Genomic DNA, 8373 nt, shown 5'->3' with positions numbered 1-8373 from the left:
AAACCCTAAAAAAGTAGAGTCCCCTCTGTTGGGAAGATAAACAGTGCCATCCCAAAACCCTAACCTTAACATAGTTAAACCCCTAACCCATCCCAATCGGTCAAAACCGAGAAGAGCAAACAGATCCAAATCCGATTGGGGAAGAAGGGGAAAGGGAGACCTACCTCGCCGCTGCGCAGAGTTGCTGTCACGCCGGCGCGCGGGGAAAAGAAAGGGCCGAGCAGGGGGCACTGCTCGCCGGGCTCCGGCCAAAGAGGCACCGCGGCTAGGCCACTCGACGGCGGGCACGCTCACCCGCTGGGGAGCGCGCACGCCAGCGAGGGGGCCGGCGACGACGCAGTTGCTCCATTGCTGTTGCTCCACTGCTTCGACTGCTCGTCGCTCGGTGTTGCGGGTACTGAAGAGAGAAGAGAGAGCGGCGAAGAGAGAGAGAGAGCATAGGAGAAGAAGTGATCTAGGGTTTCTGAGGAGGCCGGCGTCGGTGGGTTTTTTATTCACCCGAACTCACCGCTCGACTGTCGGATCGGCGCGGACGGCCGAGATCAAGCGGGCCAGCGATGCTGCCCAGGCGGGCGCGCGCGACCGAGTCGCTTTGCCGGCCCAGGCCCAGGGTGCGGCCGAGCGCCACAGAGAGCCGTGGGCCGAGTTGATTTTGGCCGTTTTGGGCAAGAGCCCGTTTTTCATATTTTTTATTTTCCAGGAAATTGAAAAATGGAAATTGGCTCAAAAGAAAATAGAAAAAGAGGATTTTTCTGTGGGTAAAATTCAAGAAAATGAGTTCATTTTTCCGCTGCGTATTTAAAGATGTTATTTTCATTATTAAATTCGAACCAACGAGAGAATTTAATTTTGAAAAATGGATATGGTTTAATTGATTATAATATTGTTATTATTCTGACCAACGTTGATTAATGGCAATATTATGATGTTTTGTCTTGCATTAATTCTATTTCTGCCCACGGTGATGTAGAATTAGTGTAGAGAATAATTGTATGTTTTAATTTTGACCAACGTTGAAACTAAGGCATGCAATTGTTATTGTTATTATTTATGTTCTCACACTATTTGAATTGTGTTTTCAGGCGGATACAACTTGATGAGTTGTATCAAAGAGATCCCCACTCTCAAAGGTGATAACTGCATTGAGTGAAAGAAAAAGATCGACCTGGCCTTCATCTTGACTGAGGTGGACTGGGTAGTCAACCACACCATGTCCCACAGAGCCTATGGCACCGGTGCGGGATACAAACGAGGCTGATGCCGCTTGGGCAACCAGAGAAAGGGATTTTGCATCCCAAAGAATATCCTATGACCTTGAGTATAGAAAATGGATCACTGCCAACAGAAGTGTTTGGCTATGATAAAGAACACGATTGAGCCTGCAATTGTGGGCTCAATCCCAGAGTGTGACACCGTCACTGAGTATCTCAAAAGAATAAAGAGTCAGTTCACTGGCTCTTCAAAGACATATGCTACCCAGCTGATAAAGCAGCTGGTGACAGAAAGATACTGTTGGTGTTTCGGACCGGGGGGTCCTCAACCGACTAGTGAATTTGTTCTGCGTGCTCCCAATTTCGGATGGTGATGCAAAGAGACACAAGGTTTATACTGGTTCAGGCAATTGGTGCCCTACGTCCAGTCTGAGAGATCGAACTTGTATTCCTTGCACCGAAGTGCTCATAGTAGGGGGTTACAAGCTAAGGGAGAGAGGGAACTAGTCCCAGGTCTCGGCGGGATGTCGTGTGGACCGTCTGAGACGTTGCTCTCAAGCGGCTGGAATGTGTGCGCGTGTGTGTATTACAAGGTGTTCTTCCTCGTCCCCCCCGAAGTGGCCCAAGTCCTCTCCTTTTATAGTTGAAGGGAGGGCAAGGACAGTACATGTATTACTATGCGGCGTCGTGCCAATAGGGGTGGCACGTCCGAGCCTTGTGGCCTGTGGCGGCGTGGTCGTAGGAGTGGTCCGTCCTTGGAGTACTAGGGCGGCGTGGTTGTCCCATCAGATCCTGTGCGTCGTGGGAGCCCCGGGAATGCCTCGGAGTGGACGTGGCGGCGAACATGCAAGCCACTGTGGACGACCGTGCGCGAGGCCGAGACTTGGTCGGTGCCGAGGCTTGCACTACGGTGGGGGGGTCTCGGCAGGCATGAACCCCAAGATCGCCGAGGCCCTGGTGTACAGTGCCGAGGCCTTGAGCGGGCGGCTGATCGTGGGTACAGCGTTAGGACACAGTGGTCGGTAATCCCCATCGTACCCTGTCCCAGCCGGTATGGCGCTGATCGTGGACACAGTGTTAGGACACAGTGGCCGGTAATCCCCGCCGTGCCCTGTCCCGGCCGGTATGGCGTTGATGCAACCTCGGGTCGCGTTGGCCATTCTGTGGCGTTGAGCCACCGTCCGGCTGAGATTGCGGGAGTGGTTGAAGTATTAATGAGACGTGACGCGCTATCGGGAGGGTCGACCGAGGCAGGGGGGACGGGCCACGGGCGAGCCGGCCTCGAGCAACACGGAGAATGAGGCCTCGCGCGAGACGGAGATCAGGCCCCTTGTGAGGCCTCGCGTGAGAGGCCTCGCGCGATACGGAGAATGCACCTCCTGCCGAGGCCTTCCGTGGAGAGCCTCGGGCGAGGCGGAGACGGCGTTCCCTGCCGAGGCCTTCCCTGGAGAGCCTCGCACGAAGCGGTGTTTGCGTCAGGATGCCGAGACCTCCTGCTCGAGGCTCGAGGCGAGGAGGAGGAGGACCCAGTGGGCTCGGTCGTGGCAGGTGAGGGGCCCACGACTTACCTTCTAGTTTTTATTTTTTAGATGGGACTTTAGCGACCCTTTCGATGTTTGCTTGGGGTACCCCGTTCTAAGGTACCCGATAGTAGCCCCGAGCCTCGGGGGGAGTGCGTACACTCCCCCTGAGGGTTTGCCGAGGCTTGGTTTATACCTGCCCCGTAGGAATTGGGGTTTGTTTTTGAGGTTCCGGTGGGTGCGCGCGAGCGCACCCGCCGGGTGTAGCCCCCGAGCCCCTGGAGGAGTGGAGTTACTCCTCTAGGAGCTTTCTTCATTTTTGCGTCTGAACGAGTAGTTTTTATTGCATTTGCCGAGCCCCCAAGCGCAAGTTCGGGTTGCGGGGGTCTCGGCGAGGCTGCAGGAAAAAGCCCTCTAACCTCCGCACAGAGCGAGAGGTTCGTCAGGGGTCCCCTGACTTTGGGTATGATCCTCACGCTTCCTTTCGCTCTCAAGGAGGGTGGAATGTGCCAGGCTACCCTCGATGGGCGCGAGCGTGGACACTTCCGGTGAGCTGTTAGCGGGTAGTCCGAGTGGAGGCTCGAGCCCCGTTCGCTGGGGGTCGGCTAGCGGTCCAGAGACGCACTCCAAGAGTACCAGGGGGTTTCTCTAGTGGGTGCCGAGGCCGTTCGCTGGCCTCGGTGGCTCGGTGGCTCCCTACGGTGGGATCCCATTCGGATACTTCCCCGCCGGTCTCGGACACGACTTAGGACGCCCCGAGCGTCCGTTCGCTCGGGCCTAGGCCATTCGTAGGCTCGCCTCAATGTCGTCCCTGACTCTGTTGCCCTAGGGCAGCTGTCGAAACCTCTTGGAGGCCCAGCCTTCGAACCCTTGGACCGTAACGGGCTTGGTGCCCTTTATTGTGTTTGTAGCGAAACCTCTAGCGCAGTTTTAGACCCATTTGTCTTTGTCTTGGGTGTCCTGGCCCCTTCATCTGATCTTCACATGTCCTTTTTGTTCGGACGAAGGGTTAGTTTGCCGAGCCTATTCTGGTCTCGGCAAGGTTGTAGGAAGAGTCCCTAGCCTCTACGTGAGAGGGCCGTCGGGAGTTCCCCTGGCTTTTTATACACCCCTCGCGCGTGAGGGTTTGTTTGCCGAGGCCCCTTTGGGCGTGAGCCCGGGTCATGGGGTCTCGGCATATTTGCAGGAGGAGCCCCCTAGCCTCTGCATAGAGCGAGAAGGCCGTCGGAGGTTCCCCTGACTTTTTATGCGACCCTCGCGCTTCCTTTCGTTCGGAAGGAGGGGTGGAATGTGCCTCACTACCCTCGATGGGCACGAGCGGTGGCACTTTCGGTGAGCTGTTATCGGGTAGTCCGAGTGGAGGCCCGAACCCCATTCGTTAGGGGATGGCTAGCGGTCCAGAGACACACTCCAAGAGTACCAGAGGATTTCTCTAGTGGGTGCCGAGGCCATTCGTTGGGCCTCGGTGGCTCGGTGCCTCCCTACGGTGGGATCCCATTCGGATACTTTCTTGCCGGTCTCGGACACGACTTTGGGTGTCCCAAGCATTTCGCTCACTTGGGCCTCGGCCCCATATAGGCTCGCCCGCAGTCGCCCCTGACTCTGTTATCCTGGGGCGGCTGTCGAAACCCTTTGGGGTCCAGCCTTCGAACCCCTGGATCGTAATAGGCTTAGAGCCCGGTTCCTTCCTACAAAAGGAACAGGCCGCGGGGAATATCTTCCCTATTGGCTCGGCAACAGGTGGCGCGCCTTTTGAGGCAGTTTCATGGGGAGGCGAAACGACGCCTACTGCCGTAGTGGCCGAGCGTGACGTGATGGACGGGACGTAACTGTCCTTGCATTTAATGCGGGAGACGTGGGCGCGTGGGCCGACGAAATCGGCTCGTGGTTAACCGCGCCGGACGGGGGGGGGGGGGGAGGAACCTCCCCGATTTCGTCGCCCGTTCATTTCGCCTCCTCCCTGCATAAATACCCGAGGAGTCTCGCCCCTCCTCGTCTTACCTTGCCTGCATCAGCACCGCCTCCGTTGAGCCATCGCCAGAGCAGCGGGTGCCGGGAAGAAGAGGAGAGAAGAGCGAACCTAGGGAGAAAGCGAGAAAAAAAGCGAGAGCGTGGGAGGGAGAGAGAAAAACTCACCGCCGCACCCGATTCCTCCATCGCACCCATGGCCGGCAACATCGTCGTTGTCGAGGCAGACCCTTGGGATCCATCGGACGTCACCGAGGAGATGCTCCAGTCACTTGTCGACAGTGGACTCCTCTGCCCGGTGACAGACCCTAGTAGGCCGGAGTGGATTGCTCCGTACAGCGAGCCGAAGCTGAGGCCCCGCGACGGCTACGTCGTGAGCTTCGTCTCCTTCCACGAGCGCGGCCTCGGTGTCCCGGCGGACCGGTTCATGCGGGCACTCCCGCACTACTACGGCGTGGAGCTCCACAATTTTAATCCCAACTCCATCGCTCAGGCGGCTATCTTCGTTGCCGTCTGCGAGGGGTATTTAGGGATCGCTCCCCATTGGGAGTTGTGGCTCCACCTATTCCGGGCGGGGCATACTACCAAGCCGACGGGCACGTCAGGTAAGAGGAAGGCATTGAGGGCCGGAGGCTGCACTCTCCAAGTGCGTCAGGACCACCTGCACCTCTACATCCCGGCCCAACTCGCGTCCTCCAACCGCCGGTGGTACACGAGTTGGTTTTACCTCCGCAACGACAACGGAGGACTTCCCCCCTACACCGGGCGGATTGTGGGGAGTTGCTCGGAGAAATGGAAGTGGGGTGTCCCGAAGGTCAACCAGCCCAAGCTGGAGCCGCTCTTGGAGGGGCTGGCGAGGCTGCGGGGCCATGGCCTCACCGTAGCTGTGGTCGTGGCCGCCTTCCACCGCCAGAGGGTGCTGCCGCTGATGGCTCGGTGGTAGCGGCTGTTCGAGATGAAGCCGGGTGAGCCCATTGAGGGCACCCGGATGTCCTCCTCCGCCCTCTCCGACGAGGAAAATTCTCCGTCGGGTGGGGGAGACGGTAGATGCGAAGTTGAGGGGCGGCAACTTGACCCCCTTCACGATGCGACCATCGCGGGGGTTCCTTTCGCTGGTAAGTCAAGTGCCGCTGTAGCCTCTGAGCCTCCTCAATCTCCCCTTATCCCTTGTTTCCTTATGCGCGTTTGTTGTTCCTTCAGGGGATGAGGGACGTGCGCTCCTCTCCGCCGCCCGTTCCCAAGGACGCGAGGCGGCGGGCGATCAACCGCGCTCACGCTGATGCGCAGAAGAAGCGAAAGGATGCTAAGGCGGTGAAGCGCACGAAGCACATCCTCGCGCGCGAGGAATTGGATAAGCGCCGCCGTCAGCAACGGAAGGATGGTCTCCCGTTGGAGGAATCCCCGTCGACGTCGTTGTCGACGGAGGCCTCGGACGGGAACGATAAGGGTGAGGGACAGCGAGGTCCCCTAGACCACCTTCCTGATGTCGTGGAGGTGGTGCCTGGGGCGTCGGCAAGCAGCCCGACACCCCCGGGAAGGGAGGGAGAAGCGGACCCGGGGCCAGCGGTTGCCCGCTCCGGGGCTGAGGCTGACACACCCGAGGCGCGGGTGTTAGGCAAATGCACCGTCAGCCCGATAGGCTCGGCGGCCGTGGTGGAGCAGGTGGCGGTGGAGGCGATGCCACCGCCCCTGCAGAGGACCGAAGGGGCGCCGGGGTCCGCTGAGGACCGACCGGCGCCGATGGATACGGATGCGACGCCACTGCCGCCGCCTCCGCCGTTGCGGATGAGGTTTGCTGTGGTGAAGCGGGGGCCGCCCCGTTCAAAGTAAGTGTAATTTTGGCAGGGTTATGGTGTCTTCCGTTCGCTTTTTTGGTCTCGCACTGACCCTGTAGGTTAATTTTCTTTAGTCGGAAGCGGCCTACGGACGACCTCCCCTTGGCGCCCCTTAAGGCGCTTAAGGCGAGCCCCGGCTGCTCCTCCCACTGGGTGGCGGAGGCACAAGCCGCCATCCAACGCGGCACGGCGTCGGCGAGGGTCGACCCAAAGGGACCGGCCGCCCAAGGAGGGGTTGCCGAGGTGGCTCCTACACAGTCGGATGGGGCTGTCGTGCCCTTTGTTGCCGAGGCTCCCGGGGCCTCCGAGGCTGAGGCGATGGAGGCCACGGCGCCCGCGACCGCCGAGACCACAGTGGCCGCGGTCGGTGTCTCTACGTCTGCCGAGGCCACGATGGCGGAGGTCGGAGCCCTCGAGACCGCCGAGGCCGTGATTGCAGAGGCCGGAGCCCCCGAGGTCACCAAGGCCGTCTGTGCAGGAGGTGGGGATGCAGGCGGCAGATGCCTCGGTCGTGCCCTTGGTTCAGGGCCCGCCGTTGTTGCGGGAGAGCGCCCGGGAGGCGGAGGTCTATCCGATCTCCTCCGACGATACTTTCCGGGCGTGGGAGGTGGTCGACGCCGAGGAGACCAATGCCGTGGAGCAGCCGGTGCCGCTCTTGGACGAGGGAAGCTCGGCCCTCGTGTGGGTGCGACCCGAGCCTCGCAGGTGGGATCACCCGCGGGTACTGTGGCGGAGCCAAGACGACCCTAAGGGGGAGCCTCTATTCGCCCTCGAGGACGCGGCCGAGGGCGAGCGCTGGAGCACCTTCGCGCAGTACCGCGAGCTGGCGGAGTGGTCGCTACGGACGGCGCTGTCCGTGGTGGCCGACGAACTACCCGGAGTCGCCCAGGTTCGTGTTTTCCTTTCTCGCGTGACGTTGTTCTTCTCTCAGTTTTGTCGCAATCGACGACCTCTGTTCTACCTCCTCAGGAGCTCGAGACCTGGTCCCTTGGGAAGTCGGTCTTTCTCCGGCGGGAGAGGGGCATCTGGGACCAGCTTCAGCGGCAGAGGGGCCTTCTTGCCGATGCTAATGAGCTTCTGTCGGTGCGAAGCGCGGAGGTGGAGGACCTCCGCCTTCGCTGTGCCGACACGAAGGTCGAGGCGGCCACAGCCCAGACGCAGCTCGCTCCCTTGGCGGCGCGGGTCAAGGAGCTGGAGGAGGAGCTTACCCGCGCCGTCAGCGATCGGGATGCCTTCAGGTCCCGGGCCAAAGAAGCGATGGCCTCGGGCAAGACCCTCGCCGGGCAGCTAGGGGCGGAGGAGAGTGCGCACCGGCTGACCAGAAGCGCTCTGAACGAGGCCCTTGCTACAGCTGAGGCCTCGCAAATCAAGGCTGTGGTTTTGAGGGGGACGGTCGAGGGTGAGTTCCAGTCCCCTTGTTTTGTTTCCTTCTCCTTATGTTCGCTCCCTAACTTCCTTGTATGACGCAGAGCTGGGGAGTGAAGCTTCCAGGGCGGCCGAGGCCTCTTGGGTCGAGGCCCAGCGGTTGAAGGAGAAGGCCGAGGCCTGCCAGGCCGAGACCCAACGCTGGGAGCAAAAGGCCAAGGGTGAGTTCCGTGGGCCTCCGTCCCTGACTTAGGTTGTTTTTTCTCTGGCTTGGCCTCATTCCATTTTCCGCGGTGCAGAGTCAGAGGCGGAGTTTGCTCGGGCCACCGAGGCTTCAAGCGCGGTGCAGACAGTGCTCGATACCATGATCGAGGAGCACGAGGCACTGAAACATGCCACCCTTTCCGCCTGCGAGGCCTTGGAGGTCGAGGGGGTTCAGTCAGGCAGCTCCCTTGGGAGCCACTTGATTGCGCT

Source organism: Miscanthus floridulus, chromosome 18 (genome assembly GCF_019320115.1).
Source record: "Miscanthus floridulus cultivar M001 chromosome 18, ASM1932011v1, whole genome shotgun sequence".
NCBI lineage: Eukaryota > Viridiplantae > Streptophyta > Magnoliopsida > Poales > Poaceae > Miscanthus > Miscanthus floridulus.
This window is presented reverse-complemented; position numbering follows the sequence as displayed.